The sequence below is a fragment of the Lissotriton helveticus genome, chromosome 8 (assembly GCF_964261635.1).
Source record: "Lissotriton helveticus chromosome 8, aLisHel1.1, whole genome shotgun sequence".
Classification (NCBI taxonomy): domain Eukaryota; kingdom Metazoa; phylum Chordata; class Amphibia; order Caudata; family Salamandridae; genus Lissotriton; species Lissotriton helveticus.
Window position 1 is genome coordinate 26,833,789 of NC_136069.1, and position 24,057 is coordinate 26,857,845.

A 24,057-nucleotide genomic window follows, 5' to 3' on the forward strand; every position below is an offset into this window, starting at 1 on the left:
AAAAGATTGTGTCAAAACACTCAACGCGCAACCATCCCTCTCGTGAACGTATAGTGTAAACGGCTTACTGTAGTCAGGGGTACCCAACACAGGAGCCGAACACAGCGCATCACGCAATTCAGAAAAACTTTTCTGACATTCTTCAGACCAAGGTACTGGGGATGAAACATCCTTGCACGTAAGGGCTATCAATGGTTTCGCCAACAATGAAAAATTTGGAATCCATTGTCTGCAGTAGGACGTAATACCTAAAAAGGCACGAACATCTCTCTGGGTTTTTGGCACAGTCATTCGGGAAATCGCTGCAATTCTCTCTGGGGTCAACCTTCTCCCTTCTCTTGACAATAAGTGACCTAAATAGGTAACTTCTTGGCAACAATACTGTAGCTTTGAAGGTGATACCTTGTGGTGCAAGTCATGTAGATAGTGCAATAATGATACTGTAGCCGTTTTGCAAATAGCTTCTGTATCAGCTGCCACTAAAAGATCGTCAACGTATTGAATCAAAGCTGCACCTTTAGGCAATACAAAGGCATCAAGCTGACCTTTAAGTGCTTGGCTGTAGATTGATGGACTCTCACAGTAACCCTGTGGAGCGCGTTTTAGCCTAAAACTGCGACCTCCTAATGAGAATCCGAACAGGTCTCTGCTTTCCTCTGCAATCGGAATGCTAAAGAAAGCATTCTTTAGATCGATCACTGTGAACCAGGAGGCAGATGCCGGAATCATTGTTAACAAAGCCGTAATGTCAGGGACCACAGGAAATTGCGGAACCACTATTTTGTTTACCTCTCTCAAATCTATAACAAAACGATACACAGGAGATTTAGTTGGGTCAGTTCGTTTCAGAATTGGCAATACAGGGCTATTGCACACGTTTCCACGAGTTTCTTCAACAACACCTTTTCCAATGAGATCATGAACGATTTCTAACAGCGCTCGTTCGCCCTCAAGAGAAATACGATATTGAGGTAAACGCGGTAATCGCGCATTTGGTTTCAATTGAATCACATAGGGTGGAATGTCTAACAGGCCCACGTCATTGGGACCTGTGGCCCATAAGGACGCAGGGAGGGAATTCAATTCCGGTGGGAATTTATCAACCGATAAATACATGGGAGAGATCACTCTCCTTCCCAATGTAAGCTCCACTCCTTCGGGGGAACAATACAATGTTGCATATAATCGTTTCAACAAATCCAGGCCCAAAAGATTTTCACCACAACCTGTAGATAGAATCAGTGGAGCCGTTAGCTCACGTGGTCCAATCATAAGAGGCAAAGGGTTAGAGACTGGGTTACTAACAGGGGCGCCAGAGAATCCAACGGAAACATTCGTTAAGCCAGACAAAGGTGCGCCAGGGAGTTTTGAATGCATGATGGAACTTTTCGTCGCACCAGTGTCTAACAGAAAAGGCTCAACTACACCCGATGTAGTCACTGCAACGTAAGGCCCACTCTGATCGACCGGAACTGACACTACTCCCTCTCTTTGTTGTTGGCTGTCCTAGTAGTGGTCATTTACAACAGTCTCGTGGTCTATATAATAGTCATCAACATTATACTGTGCAGATCGAATTGACCCCGCATTTCGCTGGTCGAAATAATTATTTGCATCCGATTGATTTTGATGACGATCAATCTGATTGTGGAATGAACCACGACCTCTACCACGTGGTGCCTGCTGAGGACCACCGCCACGATTTCCTCGTGTCGACACACCATTCAGACGGTCCCGTAAAGCAAGACAATCATATTTTAGGTGTCCCTCTTTCCTACAATATGCGCACTGATTATACCCAAGTGAAGATCTGGGATCAAAGTTGTCAGAGCGCGGCTGTGTTCTATCAAGCTGTGCTCGTGGTCGATACTGCTGTTGTGCATCATTTTGGTTTGATCGTGGAGGGTATGCTTGCTGCAACAAAACCTTCGTTTTGAGCTCCTTAGTTTTCTTTTCTACACGATCACTTTCTTCCTTTTCCCTATTCTCATAATACTGAGCCGTTGCTAATATTTGCGCAGGGGTTGAAACTGCCCACGCACTTTCTGAATTCTTTAATTTGTTGCATAGCTCAGGCAGCAAATTTGACACAAATTTGTCAACGAATAACCGCTGACCTCCCTCAGCGCCCATGTCCTGGCCGCTGTGGTCAACAAACGCTTCCTCAAACCTAGTAAAGAAATCTGAGACACTCTCGTCTTTCTTTTGCTTACAAGCTGATAACTTATCCCAGTTCACCTTCATCGCTGGCATGAGAGTTTTCATGAGCGTAATGATTTTCTGAGGCAAATCCAAGATCAACTGTTCAGGTTTAGCCCCACCAACTTGTAATGCATCAGCTGCTAGCAGTGCAGCCCAATCACCCCCTAATTCAGCTGCGTGATTGGCTTGACGAATTTTAGCCCAAACTGGTTGCGGTACAACATTGCCAAACAACATGTCGATGTCGGCAATATTCATAATAGAAGCTTCTATCAGTTGTGATAACTCCTTATAATAACCAGCCGGATTTTTACGCGGATCGGGTAAGGATTGCTTCACTTGCAAAACTTCCGATCGTTTCCATGGAAGATGTATCCACACCCTTCGAAAATGTGGTAAAACCGGAGGGTTTGCACCGGGGTCACCAGGTACCCATAGCGGCGGAACCTCTCTCATAGGATACTGACCAGGAACCGCTTTCCAATTCTCAGTGGTATCATCTGATGACACCCGAGAATGTGCTGTGGGTCTGAATGCTAATAAGCGTTCCACAGCACGTCGTACATCGTCTCCTATAATCACACCGTTCGAAAAGTGACTCTGGAGTTCAATTATGTCGGACGGTACATCATCTACATCATTATTGTACCATTCTTCTCTCAAAAAGTTACACATCTCCTCAAATACGAATCTCTGCGTTGGCTCATTAAACTGAGAAAACGTATCAAATACTACACGCGAAGTGTAATTAGCAGGATGTCTTATCCACCTATGTGCCATTGTTACTAACGTCTCTTTCTCCCTACCACTAGGGATCTGACTCCGTCTCTGAGGAGTATCAGATGAATCCGACGAAAATAACGGACCAGGAAGAGGTGAATAAAGGGTTGCAACAGAGTTAGGTACACGCTTACGAACAGATGGGGAAAGAAAAACAGGAGCAACAACACTAGAGGTGAAGGAAGGCATAGTAGGAACGGACAAGATAGTCGGAGTAGCAGAAACAACAGTCTGCAAAGGTACAGGTACAGGAGCAGTAGGAACGAGGACAGGTGGTGGAACAAACGTAGGGTTAACAGCGGGCTGGCCCGCAGCCGCTGGAGCAACAAGAGGAACAACAGGAGGAGCTATAGGAGGAGCTACAGGAGCAGTAGCACCCTGTACATAAGGAGGTGGTGATTTCATCAAGTATGATAGCAAGGAATCCTCCTTTAAATCTTCTTCTTTCTTTTCTAGATTATTCGGTAAGACTGGGTAACATTTATCTATTTTCATGTGATGCAATCTAGTAGCGATTTCCATATCTTTTTCTTCTTTGTCTTGTCTACATTCTTTTATAGCTTGCATTATCGGAACAAACTCTTGCTTTTTATCCTTTTTAAGTTGTTTGATTTCTTTCTGTTTGGCCTCTTTACGCCATATCCGAAAGGAATCAAACATAGCTGGCCTAGCTCTCTTTAAAAATAATTTAGCCTCAAGATTATCTAAAATCGAAAGTTCAAAAGTTCCGTGTGGTGGCCATCTAAGGTCACCGTCTTTCCTTGTATAGCGGATCCAGTAATCATTATAGATTATGGGACCCACACCGTGTCGACTATAAAGATCATGAATAGGAGTTCCAACTGGAGGTATCGGACATGAGTCCTCCAACCGGGAATCCATTGCGCAACATTTGAAAATACGAAACAAACCACTATGGCTAGGCATCGTGCACACTAACCTAGTATCAAACTTCAAGGATTACCGAAGCAATAAAACCTCGTGTAAGTCAAAACCCTCGGTTTTTGGCAATTGCAACTGTCAAATAATACTAAGAACCAATACTAAGAACCACAAATGCAATGGAACCATGCAATACAACAAAGCCTTAAGGCTATTACAAAGCTCGGAGAGCTATTACCACAAAGCCTTAAAGGCTAACCACAAAGCTTTCAAAAAGCTAGAACAACCACTAAGGACTGGGAGCGACCCACAAATACTTAACTCAGAACTTCAATGGCGTCACCAGGAAGGCCCGTCTATCGTCTCGCTTGTACATAAGGTCTACGCCGGGCGTCGAAGACAGGTCGACAGTCAGGGCATCGGTCCGTCGCAGCCGTCAGGAGGCGGGAATCTTCGCAGGGAAAAACTTCGGGCCACTTATTTCGACAACAGGATCGATGAAGCGGGGTGCACCTTCCCTCGGAGATTTCACACGAAGTTCCTCACGATCATCAGGCTTTGGACCGGACCGGTACCGCTGAAGTCGCCCCACGTTGGGCGCCAACTGAAGGACTGGACTTTTTAACAGTACCAGCGGTGCCAGGGAACAACACCTATAACCTTCATGGGATACCTGTTTCGGCGCACAAACTACAGAGACACGGGACACTTCCTTCGGCGTCAGAGATTCAAGGTTTATTACTGCAGGGAACACAGAAGTCACGACAAGTACAACACGTGCAACTTGGGGAGACTGCTTCAAATTGGTTCTGTGGATCGCTCCTTTTATACAAAATTAACTCATAGGACAACATGGTACACAAAAGTTTACAACCTGGTTCCCATAATTATCCCCCAGAGGGGTCGCTTTGGTCACTTTGGTACACATAAGGTCCGGAACATAAGTGCGGAAACATTTGGCGGTTCCCAACTGTAAAAACCCATCTTCCCAACATTAGTGAATTCCAATCGGCAGTAAAAACAGATCGAAATAGGGACAAAGACAGGTGCAGAGGGAGATGGAGACAGTGGGGAAATCGAAAAGGGTGTAAAAGGGGAGGTATCGGGAAACACGAGATACAGGCATCAAAGGGACGTGCCTAATGAGATGCACGGCTGAGACAATAAACCGGACGGCAAGATGAGCCTCGAGCGGGGCCATCTGCCTTACAGTATCATCCCCCTCATCGTAAAAGATATTTACAAAGTACATGTGTCTTCCACAAATATCCTGAGAGTCCCAGGGTGACGAAGCGGACAGTGTCCGTTCGCTGGCTACTTGAGGGCAAGAGACAAAATGGATGCCGTATCTAAGATGGAACCCGTGGGTACAGATGAAAAACTCACATATCAAATGAACGGTTTAAGTTAGCACAGCGAAACTGCGCACACTTACTAAACTCGTCATTTGCGGTTCTTAGATACCAGACTCGACCATATTCGTGCGAGTCGAAAACATCACTTAAAATTGTCACGGAACCTCAACAGGATGTCTCAGATAATGAAGAACCCTGCACGAACTATCTCCATTCAGGCCTATTATTGGCTGGAAGTCCAATAACACTATGGCGTGGGGTGTCTCCCATTGGTCAGGGAGACTTAGGCCTAATCATCGGACCCGGGGAAAAGAAAAAAAGAAACCCGGGTACATAAGCTGTTCCGTCTCCACTCGATCAAAAAATTCCAAAATCTCACAGTCCGAGGACTACATATTCAAGCTAAATCTACCTTAGATGTTGCATATAATGAAGACAACCACTCTGCATGGGTTGGGGAGTTGGTATTGACCCAGTTTTTACAGATTTCTCTTATTGCTAGTAGAATAGCATAGTATAGAAATTCTCTTTCTAATCCCTTAATGTTCTCATTTAACCCAAAAATAATTAAAGACCATGAAAATGGGATAGAGATTCTGAGAATTAATTCAAGTGATACCTTGATTTCTTGCCAATAAGTGGTGATGTTCGGACATTCCCAAAACATATGTAGGTCTGAGGCTGCTGGGAAAAAACATTTACTGCAACATTTCCGGGGTTGGAATTTCAAGAGTTTTTTAGGGGAGTAATACGCCCAATGTAGTGTAAAGAGTTGATTGCGCCTCAGCCACGCTGGTTTTATGATTTTGTAGAGAAGGGTGAAGGATTCTACCCATGTGTCTTCTGCCTGGGGTTCCCCCTCTCCTCCCCACAATTTAATCGGAAGGTTGAACTCACCCTCCCCATCTTCTATGATGTTCCAATAGTACAACGCAACTTCCTTGCCACCAGCGGGTTTCTCAACTAAGTTGTTTTCTAGAGAGCTGTATCCTCCCATTTTTATTTTTTTCTTAGTTTGAGTTCGCAACCAGCTGCCCAATTTTATGTAGACAAGCCAAGAGAGTGGTGATGTTACCCTGGCCTTGAATGTTTCCCAATTCATAAAGGATCCTCCTGCCACTAACTCCCCCCATCGTGATAGTCCTGCTTCCAGCAGGACCGTTTTGATCGTCTCCGTATATTGTGGGGAGAACCCAGGTAAGTCCCAAATCGGTGCGTAGTTAGAAAAATACGCTATCCCAGACTTAGATTTAATTTGTGTCCATTCTTTTATGGGACCCTGTAGTGTCTTCAGCCTGACTTTTAAAAAAAAGTTCTGGTGTCCGAACTTAAATAGGAAACCATTCAGTGGAAGGTCCGAGCCCAAGAGCATTGCTTTAAACATATTGCCATTTGCATTGTCTAACGGGATCTTAAGTAGCATCCTGGAGTGGGTCAGATGGAACGCCCAGGCGTAGTATTCCAGGTCTGGCAAGGCGAGTCCTCCCTTTCCTCTTCTCCTTCTCAGTTTCTTCTATGCCATTCTGCTTGACTTATATCCCCAGATAAATGAATTAATATTTTGTTGACATTTTGAGAGTTGCTTGGTTTAAAAAATTAATGGGATGGTGTTAAAAATGAATGTATATTTGGGGAGGATGGTCATTTTGACTAAGCTGGTTCTCCCATAGATAGTGAAAGGGAGAAGGGACCAGGATTTCATCAGGGTTTTAGATTCATGAGAGATCCGATCTAGATTATTTTGGGCCAAGAGATTTAGGTCCTTGGTGATTGTTATCCCCAGGTATCTCATTGAGGGTTTTACCGGAAGCTGGAGATTTGTAATATTCCAAGCCATTATTTCTGTTTTTCCGGCATTTATTTCATAGCCAGAGTGTTTTCCAAATTCCTCCGCCCTTTTAATCACCGTTGGAAATGCCAGGGTCGGGTCCGTTGTGTAGATAAGAATATCGTCGGCATATAGTCCGACTTTCTTCTCCCAGCCCGAAAAAGAAAAATGCGGGATATTGGTATCTTCTCTTATGGACTGAGCAAATGGCTCCACATATAAATTAAAAAGAAGGGGAGAGAGGGGACACCCCTGTCTTGTCCCTCTCCTGATTTCGCAGGGATTTGTACGTGTGCCATTGATTAGCAGACAGGCTCTGGGGTTGTTATATAGTAGGCCTATCGCTCTGCAGAATTTAGGGCCAAGTTGAAATTTTTCCATGGTTGCATTTAGATAGGACCAATTAACCCTATCAAAGGCTTTTGTTGCGTCAAGTGTCATGACTGCAAGGGGTAAAGAAAAGGTTGAAGCGATGTCAATGGCTCCGACTAAGTCATATGTTAAGTCGGCCAGTTGTCGGCCTCTAATGAATCCCTTTTGGTCTTGGTGGATAATTGATCCAATCTCGCCTCCCAGACGTGCAGCCAGAATTGACGAGAAGATGTTGTAGTCATTGTTGAGAAGCGAGATTGGACGATATGATCCACAATCGACTGGGTCTTTACCTGCTTTTAATATTAGAGCTATATTGGCTTCTCCCCAGGAGCTAGGTGGTATCTCACCTCTTAATAGTATATTGTTAAATAGGTTCGTTAGAACCGGGGTGAGGATAGAATTAAGTACCCGGTATAATTCTCCCGGAAGACCGTCCGGTCCTGCGACCTTCCCCTGTTTTAGTTGTTTGATAGTATTTTCAACTTCTATCTCCGTTATTTCTTTTTCAAGTCTCTCCCTTTGGGGCCCGTTTAACTTTGGAAGCATTGCCTTATCTTGCCATTCAGATCTTTTCTCTGTATTAGTATTGCTCTCACCTGTGTATATGTTTTGAAAAAATGCACTAAAGGCTTCGCCGATGTCGGAATCAGTCTTTCTAATAACCGTTTCTCCAGTTACTCTAACTTCTTTTATATAATTCCTAGTCTGGTCAACTTTTATTTTCCAGGCTAGTAACTTCCCTGCCGATTCGCCGTATTCAAAGTTAGAGAGTTTACTGGCCTGCCATCGTTTGTTCAGTCTCTCCTGCAATAGCGTTTCCAATCTGCCTTTTAGTTCTCTTTTCTCCTCTAGATTGACTGAGGGAGCTTGATCTAACGACTCCAATCGAGTCAAATCTTGCTCTATTGTTAGTATCTCCTCTCTGTATTTTTTTTTCCTATAAGAGGCCCTGTTGGTGATACAGCCCCTTATGTAAGCTTTCCAAGACTCCCTTACACTTACAAGGGAGGCAGAGCCTATATTCCACTCTAGAAAGGAGGCAGTTTCAGATATGAGGTGTTCTCTTTCCTCTTCCTCTAATAAGATTGTTCGATCAAAGGACCATGATGCATGAGTGGGTTCCTGATCTAATATTAGCGAGAAGAGGATGGCTGAGTGGTCTGACATATGCTGAGGTAGATATAATACGTTTTTTATGGAGTCTTTTAGAGAGAGACTGAACAGGGCATAATCGATTCGCGATTTATGTTTATATTTATGATTATGAAAGGAGACGCCCATAGTTTTCCCGGCTCTTTGCCTCCAAAGATCATCTAGTCCCAGGTTAGACATGCAGCTCCGTAGCGTGTCCCTCATGTTGTTTTGCACTATGGCCCTGGAACTGGGAGATTTATCTAATTTTGGATCTAACACTAGATTAAAATCTCCCATCCATTTATTGGGTTTGTGATGGTGATTAGATGGTTCTGTAGTATATTTAAATAAGAGGGGTCATCCTGATTACGACCGTAATAGCTTACTAGAGTAAGCCACCTTGAGTCTAGCTGGACATTAGCTATCATCCATCTGCCACTCGCATCCGCTTTCCAGTCCGCAATCTGAGCCCTTGCTCCCCTTTTAAAAATGATGGCTGTTCCACGAATATTGGCGATGTGGTCTGTGCTTATGAATTTATCGACCCATTTCAGCTTTTTTAGTACTTCCGTAATCTCCTGTTTGTTTAAATGTGTCTCCTGGATCGCCATGATCTGCGCGGGTGAGTCCCTGAGGTATTGCATGATTTTATGTCTCCTCCCTCGTACGCGCAGGCCATTGACGTTCCAGGATAAAAATCCAATGTCTCTCATTTAATTTTGCCATCCGAGTACTCTGCTGCCATCCTGCTGGTTGTCTGACTATTGTTTTCTATTTCAGCCAGGCATTTAGTATATCGCACCAAGGATCAGTGTTTTTTAACAATTTAAAATTTATCATATGAGGACATTTTTTTTGTTGTGCTTTCAACCCCCCACCCCTGGACCCCCCCCCAACTTACTCTGGCCTGATGTCTTGCCAGGTTGTCGTCTCCGACGTGCTCCCGTCTGGGGCCCCATTGTCTCATATGTCGGTCGATTTACTCAATATTGTATGGGTGGTGTATTTATTTGATTTTGAATATACTACATATCAAGGAACATTAAAGGGAGAGGGGAAGAGATCAAATAGTGAAAAATTTTATTATTATTATTATTTTTTTTTATTATGTATTTTTTTTTCCCGTAGTATTTTTATGCTTCTCCCTTTCTCTTTTGTAGGAGCAGACATTTGCTTCCCCTTTTATTTATTTATTTATTTATTTATCTGCTTATTATATTTTTTTCCCTTTTTTTTACCCTATTTTTACCCTGTTTTTTATATTCATTTTAATTGGTTACCTTTTACCTGGGGTCTGCCATTCGTTTACTCCTCTTTTTTATATTTTCAATTTATTTATATATATGCATTTTTTTTTAAATGTGCTAGCTACTGCCAGGTGTCAAGGAGTTTTTGCACATTCGCTGATAGAGAGTAGTAACTCATCCGCCTCGAGAGGGGTCTTGATATTGTGCATTTTGTTGTTAAACATGATTTTCAAGAATGCAGGGAATCGCATATGTACAGTAGGACCCAGAGCTCTAAATTTCTCCATCCGCTGACCTAATTCCCATTGCCTATCCAAAGTAGTTTTGGATAGGTCTGATCTGACTTCGAAGGAGAAGTCTGAAGTTTTCAGTGGCTTGACTTTAAGTGCTAAGTTCAGTATCCTTTCCTTCAATGTATAAGTTAGAAAGTTTACAAGGATCTTCCTGGGTTTAGTTCTACCAGGGTCGAGACGGAAGGGGTCACGGTGTACCCTCTGTATATCAGACTCCAGTTCAGACACAGACTCCTCCAAGTTAAGGGTGGCCTTAAGTATGGTCGCCACAAATTTCTTGATTTCAATTCCCTTTTTTCCCTCCGAAATTTTTAGAAGCCTCAGATTGTTCCTTCTTGAGTAGTTTTCTAATGATTCCACCCTTTCTTGGACTGCCTCTCCCTCTCTTCGTAGAGCCAGGATCTTTGTTTCTGCGTGTTCTAACTTTGCTTTAAGTTCGCCAACTGTGTTCTCTAGGCTCCCAGTTCTTAGAGAGAGCCCATCGCCTTTATTCTCCAAATTTTCACACATGGTCCGAATCTCAGACTGGTTTTGTCTTGATTCAGCGAAGCTTTTTTTGACTCCTCAAACCCACTTTTGATCTCATTTCTCGTATTGAGAAGTATATGTTGGAGGGTGTCTTTGCTGTCATCTTTATTACCCCCAGAGCATAGATCTGAATCTTTTATTATGCTTACACTTTCTGTCTCTACTAGGTTAGCGGCTGGTAGCCTACTGGGGGCGTCGTAATTGTGCTCTGCTTTGCTGCGTCGCCCATCTTTACGCTGTTGTCCTGTTCTGCTGCCTCCGCTACCACCACTACTGAAACCTTGGGACTACTAAGTGTAGATGTCGAGGCAGAAACTTCGGTTGGGGCAGATGCGTTTTGAGCGATATGCAGTCCTTGAGCTTCTTGATTGATGTTAAGGACCTGGGGCAGGACCTTAAAGTAGGACTTCAGTGAGGGTGTAATTCGGGAAGCTTTGGTCTTTTTGGCGTTACCCTTGCTCTGAGTTCCCTTGTGAGGAAGCTCCTTCGGGCTAGTGTATAATGACTGATGGCTCCTTTCCTTCCTTGGTGCATTAGGACACAGATATTGTAAGTCTGACTCAGTTTCAGCCTCAGACTCAGTGACGGTTTCCCTTTCAAGTTCTTGCACCAGGTCTAATTCACCACTTTTCCCTGAGCCTCCTAGGTCTTTGTCCTTTTTACTCCCTTTCCCTTTTCCCTTCCCCTTTCGCTTCCCCAGGTTTTCGCCGGTAGGTCTCTTCTTTGCTCCTAAATTCTTTTTTCGGGGCTGTGCTTTGCTGTTTTCCTGGGTTAGAGCTACACAGGAGAGGACTTGCAGTTTTCTCTTAATACTATTAAGATTTGGGGTAGGGGCAGAATGAAGATCTTTTTCGACAGTCTGCACAGGGCTAAGGTCCTATTTTTTTAAATCAAAACAACTTCTGTCAGTATCTATATCTGTGCATTCATGTCTAGGGAGGTCACTATTTACACTTGTAGCAATGCCAACGTCTGGTATAGCTTGCTCTTTTTCCTTCTGCTGCACGTTTAACAAAAGACTTTCCCTGGCGACCCCCCTTACCGCACCGTCTCTTTGAGGCTACCAAGGTTGTTGCTCTCCTAGTGTAGAGGCTGAGTGTAGCTGCCCTCCGGCTTCTTCGCAGCTCCACGGCTGCCTCTCTCCAGCGGTAGGGCGCGGGAGAGGAGACCCGCCCCCAGCACATCAGCTGCTCCTGCCGCGGCGCTCAGGTGTATCGCGGAGCCGCCGAACCTCCGTATCTCTGAGCCACCGAGCCGCCGGTCAACAGGGACAGGTCTTTACGCCGCTCCGACTCCTACGGGCAGCCAGAAACCACCGCAGGTATGCAGCATGTGGCCGAGTACGTTTTCCGCTCAGATTGGGGGCATCAGGGCTGGAGACGCTGTCGGGACGAGCGCGCCGCTCTAGCTAGCGGCCGCCATGTTTTCCTCCACTCCAGAGTGTCCTCCCGTGGGTGGGGGCCATTTTGAGTGCTGTTACAGTCAGGCCCTGGCCATGTGCTGGGGGGGCAAGGGGCCATTTTGAATGCAGGCAGTGTTCTCAGGCCTGCGCCCATTTTGCCTAGCTTTCATCCATTATGCCCAGGGGTAGTCAGTGGCGCATGGGGCTAGCCTTTCTGTGGGGTGTCTTGAATTTAAATATCATTGAGGGCATGGATGGCAGGGATTATTATTATTATTTTATTATTATTTTATTATTTTAAACACTTATAGAGCGCGAACGAAGGCCCATGGGCATCTCGGCGCTAAGTATCTGCTGGATTCAGCCTTACAGGAGGATGGGATTATTGGTCAAATAGCCACGTTTTAAGGTGCTTTCGAAAGGACCAAAGGGAGGGACTACTTTTTATGGCAAGTGGCAAAGTGTTCCAGAGCTTGGGTGCTGATACGAGAAATCTTCTATCGCCCTATGAAACCAGTTTGGTGCGGGGTACCTCCAGCTGGAATCGATCGGAGGACCGCAGGGACCGGGTGGGCCGGTAGGGAACAAGTTGTTAAGTGAGAAAGGCTTGTCCCTGGTTATGCAGCACCTTATAGACAATGCAAAGGGCCTTAAACTTAGTTCTATTCCTGATAGAAAGCCAGTGAAGTTCTCTGATGGTTCCTGAGACTGATTAAAATTTGGGGACATCACCCAGCAGTCTGGCAGCAGTGTTTTGAATGGCTTGCAGTTTATTAAGGACTCTTTCTTGAGAGTTCAGGAAGAGGGCATTGCAATAGTCCAAGGTGGACAAAACCAGGGACGTAATCAAAGTTTTGCCAGCTGAAGCAGGGAGGAAGGGGAGAATTTTCTTAATAATTCGTAATTTATAGAAGGCAGAGGAGGCAATCTGATTTGCGTGAGGGAAGAAAGTGAGACGGTCGTCAAACATGACTCCCAAGTTCCTCACTTTGCTAACGGGAGTGGGGGGAGGACCCATGGACTGTGGCCACCAGCGGGAAGACCATTCTGGGGTTAGGTTTCCGAAGATAACCACCTCTGACTTATCCGAGTTCAATTTAAGGCAATTGGAGGCCATCCAATTCCCTATGGCCTGCATGCCCAGATTGAAGTTATCGGCGATTTTTTGGCCGTCATTTCTGATGGCTAGGACCAGCTGGGTGTCGTCAGCGTAGGATGTAAGGCTCATCCCATGAGCTCGAATGGTGTTGGCAAGGTCCGACACATATATATTGAAGAGTGTCGGACTCAGGGATGAGCCTTGAAGTACTCCGCACGGCAGGGACAGGGTGGTGGGCTGAAAAGGCCCTATGGTGACCACCTGAGTTCTTTCTGCCAGAAAGGAAGCCAGGAGAGTCTTGGTCCTATGCTGAATCCCCATGCCTTCGACACGGTCGATCAGGATGGTATGATCGACCGTGTCGAAGGCTGCTGACAGATCCAGCAGTATCAAGACTGCTGTACCACCCGCATCACGAATGGCTCTAATATCCTCTGTTGCCTTGATCAGGGCCGTCTCCGTCCCATGATGTTGGCGAAAACCAAACTGGGAGTCATCCAGTAGATGGTGAGTTTCTATAAAGGCTGACAGTTGGACATTCAGGGCCTTTTCGACAATTTTTGCCAAGACAGTGAGATTGGCAATAGGTCGGTAATTTTTTAGTTCGTCCCTATCTAGGTTTGGTTTTTTCAACAATGGCTTTAGTAGAGTTTTTTTTAGGTCTGAGGGGTAAACGCCTGTATTGATCAGGGTGTTGCAGATGGTGGTAATGGTTGGGAGCAGCACTTCCAAGATTGGGAATAATACTTTGAACGGGCAGGGATCAAGAGCAGAGCCTGATTTGATAGATGACATAATATCCCTGACCTGAGTAATAGAGACCTCCGTAAACTGAGAGAGCATAGGACCAGCCATGGGGGGACTCGCCGGCTCAGGGGGAGTGTTAGGAGGCATTTTTACGCTATTGGCGAAGACTGCATAGATGTCGTTAACTTTGTTATAGAAATAGTTTGCCAATGCGTCACAAAGCGATTGGGAAGGAGGAGGTTGTAGACTGGGCAAACAGCCAGCCAACTGTTTGGTGGTCTCAAACAGGGCCTTGTTGGAGTTTTTGGAGAGTTCTATTTTCTCAGAAAAGAACTTCTTCTTGGCATCCAGGATCATGCTTTTATATATAATCACCGTATGTTTGTATATTATTTTGGCCTCTTCGGAATAATGTCGGCGCCAGTTCCTTTCATTCCTCCGACACAACTGCTTTTGTGTCCTTAGCGTCTCAGAGTACCAGGGGGCAGACGGAGATGATCTATTTTGGGAGCTTTGTTTTAACTGGACCAAGGAGGAGGTCGCGGATGCAACCCATTCATTGTATTGAGTGATTGCAATATTAGGATCATGTGACAGGGGTGGGCTAGTTTTAATCAAAAGTGATTGTAGGCTATCACTATCAATATCATTCCAGGCCAGGAAAGTCCGACGATGATTAGCACTTTCCATAGCTGTCCCTGTGTGGTAAATAAATAAATAATACCTCTATTTTTGACTGGACATAACAATAACAGATAGCTCAATAAATAAGAGTCAAGATTCGAGGTAGTAGGAGTTTGCAGGTTTTAATACAGCATAAAGGACAGGAACAGGACAACCTGCACGGGCAAGATCTGGGATGGCTAGCAACTTTTAATAACAGTGCACAAGCATATATAGTTAAACAAAATACATTACAGTACATACAGTAGGCGTAACAGTGGGTGGGGCCTGTAACAGTCGCGAGAGATAAGGCAGAAAGGAGGTGTAACAAGAGGCGTGAACAGGGCGTATACATAGACATGTGATGTAAACGTAACGGAATATGTCACAAATGGGGCGGAAACATGGAGGGGGCTACCTAAGGAGCCGGGACCTCTAACCTAGTGGTGCGCGCAAGCTGGCAATGACGTGTAACTAGGGAGAAGCTGGGGGCTATGACTTCTGAGCTAGAAGGAGAGACGAAAGTCTGGAGAGTCAGAGCGACATGTACCTAAACACTATCTAGTATCTGATGTTTAGAGAACATGTTGATAGAATCCAAAAGTTATCAGGGCAAAGGCTAACAGACACTAAGACTGGTGCATGCATTGTTCTACATGTAGTGTGTTGAGGAATATTAAATGACCATAAATACAGTATTTCTCTTACATGGAGACGTAAAGGCTAGACGATGACTGAAACTATTGATGCGATTCAGTAGCTTAGGAATGCAGAGAAGGAGAGCTGGACTGATAACTGGAATCATAACATACTCTTGGCAGACTGGCAGGCAGAGCCAGGCCGAGCCGGGCACTGTGAGGCAGGAAGTAAGTGAAGGGTCAGGGATACAGGTGGGGGCTGTATCGCTCCTCAGCGAGGGTTCAGGAGACAGGAGCTGAATCTGAGTCCGGGCCCTTTTGAGGCCTAGAAACAGGGACTTTACAATGAAATAACGTGCACACTGAGAAACGTGGCAACGTAGCTTTACATAGGCCTAATACTCGTAGCTTTCACGAGAACTGGAAACTGGCATACTAGAGATGGACACAACTGTAATTGCGTCTTTAATCGATCATGGGGAATACATATGCATATTAATCATGCACATACAACATAAGATGGGGGACACGTAGGGACACAGAACATGGCAAAATGTACTTTTCCACATTCCCTCCTTGTCACTACGTTTCCATCAGGAATCATCAATATTCATGATACCATCTATCATTTCATACAGTATCATTTGCTCGTCTCGAATTTTCTTGGAACGGGATTTAGGACGGGACTTGGGACTAGGAATACAAGAGGTAGCACAAATGCCGCAAATCGCAGGGCCACATTGTATACAGAGGCAGCAACTGAATATGATCGCTACTGCAATACCTAGAAATGACAATATTTTCCATCCCCAGGCAGAAATAATACTCCAAAACCAACCGGACCATGTCCAGGTGCCTGGATCCTGGTGTAACTGATGGGCAATTTTATGAAGTCTGGTTATAGCTGAATAAACAGACGGCGCGTTATTTGGAATGAAAATGCAGCAACTAGATCCGATGACTCTACATGCTCCTCCTCTATCGGCCAGTATGACGTCAAGAACGAGACGATTTTGGAGCACGATAAATCTCATAGCAGATTGCTCTTTGGTTAAGTTACCTAGGGCAGAAGCAGTCTCATTCACTACTGCCTCAAGGGTTCTGGTTAATCTACGGATTAACTTACTATTCTGGATAGGTCCTATAAAGAAAAAGAATCCTCTATTGAAATCTGTATACTGTTCTAGAGCAGTTTCAGTTTGGTCGACAATCGGGGACTCGATCTCCCTTCTATGTCTAATGTGTACTAGATGTGTGTTTCTGTGATAATCAGATGGGGCTAGGAAAACTGGTGGCAGTAGGAAGGCAATGTAACAGGTTCCCTCCCAATCGAGGGGCAGACGAACATATGCGGTCTGACCACAAACAAAATAAGAATGACGTGAAGCTTTGAAAATAGATTTCCCACTGTCACTATACTCGACAATAGTAGTACAATCACTATGTCCTACATGTATGGAACCGTTATTTCGGACACATAATTCGCCTTTGACTGGTAATACTGAAATAGCAGGTAAGTCAGGAGTAGGATCAGACTGAACATTCAGGACCATAAAATTCGAAGAATAATTACCTAAATTATAAACTTCATTTTCTAGATCTAACCCTGTTCTGTGGGGAAGACCTTGCTTGTCTGGAAAACATGTACTGTTCAGAAGGGACATATCAGTTGAGGATGACGTTAACATGGACCAGGCTCCACATGAGCCATTATGTGAGAACGGATAAGGAAACAGTGGCAGAACTCCCTTCGGTGTCTGGAAAGGGGGGAGTCGACCACACACCCAACAATTTGTGGCATTGCTGGTCTGGTGTGAATAATGTAACATACGGATAAATGAATTGTTGCGCATAGCAAGACGATAGGATAGTTCGTGAGGAGGTAGATCACTAAACGTGTGCTCTACTGTAGCATTAGAAGACTTATTTACATGAGAAATTGGAAAACATAAATGAAATGCATAACTCGTGCAGGTAACCATTAACCTTAAAAACAATATAAAACTTAGAAAAACGATACATCGGATTGAGTTTTGACTAACTCTCTCACTATGGGGGTCTATTTCATACATGTCAGATACCTGTCTAACCGTTTCACCTAGGGGAAGACTTAGACAATTAAACTGGCTGACTTATTTTACTAGACCGTAGCTTACTTTTATACTCCTGCTGCGGAGTTTTCTCTAACAGGGAGGGCTTGATATCAATGTCATTTGCGGGACAGTCCTTAAGAATAGTATCTTGGCAGTCTTTAAAATCTTGACAATCCTTGGAAATGTTCTTGGAAACAGCTTTTAGTCCGTGAAATTTCTTGACGTGTGACAGATGCACCCACCCCTTCCTGCCTTCCAACTTGACGGCAGTACGGGTGGTTAGAAGGACTAACTTCGGCTCCTTCCAGCGAGGCTCCAGCGGACTTGAACGATCAAAATTGCGGACGAGGACCAGGGTGCCGGGAAGGATCTCGTGTGGCTTGACTTCAGTATTGTCGGGAAATGCAGCGGCAACCTGTGAACGACAAGAGTGTAGGGCAGACATCAAGGAAGCTAGGTAATCTGTCAGCATATTACTGGAAACATCTGTAATACTTCGGGGTCTAGGTGTACCCCATACATTCGGGGGGCGGCCGAATACGACCTCATAAGGGGACAGACCTGATCTGGAATGTGCGACCATGCGCATATAGAACAGAGCGACTGGCAGGGCAACTAACCAGTCTACACCTTTTTCTTGACAGATTTTGGCAATGCGGATTTTCAAGGTTTGATTATGTCTCTCTACGAGACCGGCTGCTTCTGGATGGCGTACACAATGGAACTTCCACTGGTACCCTAACAAAAGGGAAACGTGCTTCATTAATTCAGATGAGAATGGCTGGCCGTTATCAGAATACACGACCCTAGGGAGTCCATAGCGGGGGAAATATTCACGAACCAGCTGCTTGGCAGTGGTCGCGGCTGTGTAATCTGGGACTGGATATGCTTCTGTCCACCTGGACAAAGCGCATACAACTACAAGGACATACTTGAAACCTCGACATCGCTCCATCTGAATATAATCCATCTGGAGGACTTCAAAAGGGTGGTCAGGGGGCTGGAATCCACCTTGTTCCACCGGGACACTTTTACCTGGATTGAATTGACAACATATCATACAAGTACGGACTTTCTGCTTGGCTGCAGCTCGTAAATGCTTGTTAAACCAAATGTTCTGGATACTGTCTAACATGGCTTTTTCTCCTAAGTGTGCAGGACTATGTGCAGTATTGATAATGACTTGAACCATTGAGTCGGGGAGAAACCATGTGGCTCTACCCTTCGTCAACCATCCCTGATCTGTCTGGACCCCTCCTTGTTCGGACCATTTCTTAATTTCCTCGGGGGTAGCATGTAACTGGATATCTATGACATCTTGAGTAGGGTCCTTAACTGTCATACAAGTAGTCTGTTCTAGAGTGGATGTCGGTGTCTTGTTAACTGGTATGTCTGGTGTCTGTGCTGTAAGCTTGGCTGTTCGATCTGCTAGATCATTTCCTTGGGAAATAATGTCAGTAACTTTCGTATGTGCCTTGCACTTCATGATAGCGATAGATGTCGGTAAATGTATTGCATCTAACAGAGCTTGAATGAGGAGACCATGCTGAATCTTGGTTCCATGAGAAGTCATGAAACCTCTCTCTTGCCAGAGCACTCCAAAGTCGTGTACAACTCCGAATGCGTAGCGTGAATCTGTGTAAATATTAACTGTCAGGTTCTTGGCGTGTATGCAGGCTTGAGTCAGAGCAACTAGCTCTGCTGCTTGAGCAGACAGGGTGTCAATACGATGTGTTTCAATAACTTCAGTGTCAGTAGTCACTGCATACGCGGCTACTAGTTCTCCTGTACTTGTTCTCATACATGAACCATCCACATAAAGTGTCAGGTCGGGGTCTGGTAATGGAATATCTGTCAGGTCTTGTCTTGGTTTAGTCATAGTGTTAACAACTTCCACACAATCATGTGTGACAGGATTTGAAGTAACTGACGGTAACAGTGTAGCAGGATTTAGAACGTTGCAGCGTCTGATTTCTATGTGTGGCTGGAACAGTGTCAGTTCATAACCTGTTAAACGTGCAATTGTCAAGTGCTGAGTCTGTGTTCGGTTTAAAAGAACTTCCACGGAGTGTGGAACTTGTACTGTCAAGGAATGTCCTAATACTATGGAATCACTTTGTCTGATAGCTAGTGCTGTGGCTGCAACTGACTTGAGGCACGCAGGCAGAGCCTGGGCTACTGGATCTAGTGTGCTCGAAAAATAAGCACAGGGCTTGTATTGTCCTGCTTGATCTTGTGTAAGAACAGATAATGCTGTACCATCACGTTCTGTGACAAAAAGTGTAAAAGGCTTATTGTAGTTCGGTGTAGCTAGGACAGGAGCTTGGCATAAGGCTTTCTTTAACTCATTGAAACTAAGTGTATGTTCAGATGTCCAAGGGAGGACAGTCGATATGGCTGCCTCCTGTGTCGTTAACTGTATCAGTGGCTTGGCTAGAAATGCATACTGAGGAATCCATTGTCTGCAATAAGAAGTAAGGCCGATAAAAGCACGTACCTCCTTCTGTGTCTTGGGCTGTGGAAGACTCGCTATTAACTGGATACGGTCAGGTGTCAACTGCCTACCCCACTTGGACAGTAAGTGGCCTAAGTAGATCACTTGCTGGACACAGAATTGAAGCTTTGAAGGAGACACCTTGTGCCCCATCTCGGCTAGGAAATACAGGACTGTAAGCGATGCTCGCTCGCAAGCATGTTCAGAACGGGCTGTGATCAGTAGATCATCGACATACTGGAGCAGGGCAGTGTCAGTTGGCATGTGAATGTTGTCTAGTTGTCTCTTAAGTGCTTGACTGTAAATACTAGGACTTTGTGAAACCTTGAGGAGCTCGTGTGAATTTATAGCTCCTTCCATTTAAACAAAAACCGAAAAGGTACTGGCTGTCTGGATGAATGGGGACACTGAAAAATGCATTCTTGAGGTCTATTACTGTAAAAAATATTGCCTCAGAATCAATGGCTGTCAATAGGGATGAGATATCTGGAACAACTGGATACTGGGGAATGATACATTTATTGAGTTCTCGAAGATCAATCACTAATCGATATACTGGGGGTGCATTTGGATCAGTACGTTTCATGACTGGAATGATAGGAGAATTACATACATTGGAGTCAGTTTCTACAACTACTCCTTGAGCAATGAGCTCGTCAATAATTTTGGATAAGGCTGCTACAGCCTCAGGTGGCAATCTGTACTGTCTGATTCGTGGCAAGACTATACCTTGCTTGAGAGTCACACGATGGGGTGTGATTTGCATGAAGCCAACATCAGTTGGACCTTGCGCCCATAGATGCTGCGGAACATTAGACAATCTCGGATCAAAATCTCGTAAAACATAGTGACCCTTGAAGTCACGTAAAAACAAACGTATTCCCTCTGGGGAACAGCAAATAACTGCACCTAATTCTTTCAGTGTCTTAATGCCTAACAAATTTTCTGGACATGACTTCGTAAGCAGTAGATCAGTAGTTCGGGACAATGGACCTACTTCAAGAGTGACTGGCTTTGATATCTCGTTTACAATAGGCTTTCCTGAAAATCCAAGGGAAACATTTCTAGAGCCTGAGAGCGGAGCCCCTGGAACCTCGTCGTGACTAATGGTAGTCCTACTTGCCCCTGTATCAATCAGAAACTTTCTGTCTTTCCCTAATACTTGACTGTGAACATAGGGACCTTCTTGATCTACAGGAATCTTGATGAGAGGCAAGCCTACCTCCCTCTCTAGGCTGTTTCATGAATACGCTTGATACTCTGGATACTCTGTCTGTGCATACTGGTACATCTGCTGTGTAACATGCTGTGTTGCAGCGATAGGCTGCGGTGCTGGAACTGTCTGTTGTGCATTCTGTGGCTGAGAAGTCTGTGAAACTTGTTCTTGTCTAGGCGGACGTGGTCTTTCTTTAGTTTTACCAGTGGCTATGTTGTGTTTCAGAACTGCACACTCGTTTATAAAATGACCTGGCTGTTTACAATAATTGCATGTCCCTTTAACGGGAGCTGCAGGATGACTGGCTTGATTCGGACCCCTCTTCTGACTGTCTTGAGGAACAGATTGTGCAACTAGTACTTTCATTTTCGTGTCTTTCATACGTCTTCTCTCGTGTTCTTGCTCTTCTCTGATTCTATTCTGGTGATACTGGAGCATCTGGAGCATTTGGGACGGGGTACTAGCTTGCCAAGTACTTTCGACTTTCAAAACTCGATTTTTAACTTGTGGACTTGAATTCTCGACTAATTTAGTAACAAAAAGATGAGGGTATGACTCGCTACTCGTCTTCAAACCACTGTTTAATATAAAACATTTCTCAAATCTGGAATAAAAATCACTAGTGTCTTCGTCTTGTTTCTGTTTACAGGCTGAGATTGCATCCCAGTCTTCCTTTTTAGTGGCTAATAATCTAGGTAAAACTTGTATTAATAATTCTGGTAATTCTTTACATTTGTCTCCAAGACCGGTACCTGGTACTCGTATCTTATCTTCAGCTTCTAGAGCTGTCCAATCGATCTTTTTCTCTCCCACCTCCCAATCCTTTTCCTTGAGTTTTTCATATATGCCTGCAGGCAACAGGACTTTTAGCATTTTAATAATATCTGGATACGTGTATTCTCCCATACGGAGCATGTCTTTTAATTCACGGTGGAACCCTGCTGGATCTTTGTCATGACAGGGAATTAATTTCTTCATCTCTAAGAGTTCCATCTTTGTAACTGGGGTGTAAACAAATACTCGTTGCATTTCACCACCCGTTGTCCTAACTGGGTGTACTTCTCGTAACGGATGCTGTCTATCTATGTAAAACGGTTTACTTTCTGGAGGTGAGACATGAACAAAATGCGGATTTAAAAACGTTCTATATTTGTGGCGCTGTTCTAGAATGACACTAATTAAATCGGTACCTAAACCTTTCCATCTATACTGGAGTAACTCGTTCAGGACATCATGTAACGGACCTGGATCAGAATGTTGACCCTCATACAGCGTAATGAGGTGCTGGATCATATACATACCCACCAGTCGCTGCTCGGCTGGGGGCAGTTTCAGAAACATTTGTGCCACTATTTCGTCTGGAAAAGTGGTAGAATCAGTAATCCATCGGACTGCTGATCGGGCTAGTTCTTGTTCATGCATAGTACTTAATTCACTATAACCGATTCGTGATTTCAGAATTTGATCGGTAGCTTGAAATACTTGTTCTAGAGAACCTTGTTCTGGTGCTGGAAGATGAACAGTTTTCTTGTGTTCTAGGCGTAAATGTCGGTCTAGAATTCTAGATTTACCTACATACGCTATTCTGGCGGTATTCTCGTCGTCTACCTCTTCAGTAGAAGAGTCATTTTCTTTCTCGCTTACTTGTGCTTCTTTGCGTTGTTCGTGTAACCTTATTATTTCTTTACGTATTTTCTTGTACATACTCTCTATACTATTGAGTGTCTTGTGCTTACCCTCGGCTATATTATCACTCCACTTTGTCAGAATTCTCATTTCGGTCGGATCTTTAGTCGGGGAATCTTGTTCCCGTATTAAACAATTGATCAGAAACTTTAATAACATGAACTGGATCTCAGCTTTCCTGAGAGACATGACTTCACCAATACTTTCTGGATCGTCTCCTGTACGAATGAAACGATACATTCTGTCTAGATCTTCTTTCATATTCGGTAGGGTGACCAAATACTCGGACACCTGTCTTATACGTACGGAATATATAACCATACTATCCTCGCCTGGGACTGGATCATAACAGCATTCAGTAAGAAGTCGCCTGATTTCTGCAATAGTCTTATATTTGGGCGTACGCTGTAACGCACGTTCATGTAACTCGACTGCTCCTAAACGTCTACTTGGCGGCGGGGTACCAGGAGGACCTCCGCCCGCGGCCCCTATACTGGAATCGTCGACTGATACTCTTCGTGCTGGCAGAGTGACTGATGTGGCGGGAATTTGTACTACGGGCTGGACCGGGGGTACCGTAACAGGTACTGCCACAGGTGCCCCGGTGGCTGGAGGATCATGAATTACATTATTTACAGGAGCTGGCAGGACAGGATTTGCATATTCTGGGACTGTGTCGTCCAAATAGGACGAGAGAAAAATATCAGCTGCGGTCGGTTTGTGACGTAGCTTGGTCGGAACTAAGGGTGGCGGAAAATTACATGGTGCTTCCGGGGTTGCTTTTGGCAAGCCCTCGGCAAGAAGAGGATACATACCCTTAATGAGGGCATTCCTCTGTCTGTCTGACTGTTCGGTTTTAACTCGTTCACCTATTTCGATTAATTCCCTTTCTTGGGCTCTTTCTAAGGATTCTCTACTTAATTCTGACTTTCTGATTTCTTTTTCGGTTCTTTTATGAGATTCTTTGCGCCATAACTCGATGGCATCTTTCTGTGACTGTCTGGCTTTCTTTTTCCATAATACTTCTTCTACTCGCATGATGCACTCGGCATCCCATGTACCCGATACGGGCCATCTGTACTTTTCTTCTAACTGTTTGGTGTACTCCACCCATAAATCTAGATATAATATGGCACTTATGCCATGCTTCTGATACATAAAATGACCTGGACTGTCCCTAGGCGGGACAGGAACTGCTTCTTCTAACAGACCTTTTCTAGTTTTTAACTGACGTAGTTTTGAGAGCAGCGGCATGACTGAACTGTAGTCTAGACACAATACAATACACAATGAACACGATAATTACACCACTTTCATACCACGACATTGAAATACATGAATGACATTTAAATTAACAGTTTTGACAAAATACTACCTGGAATACTGAAAACAGAA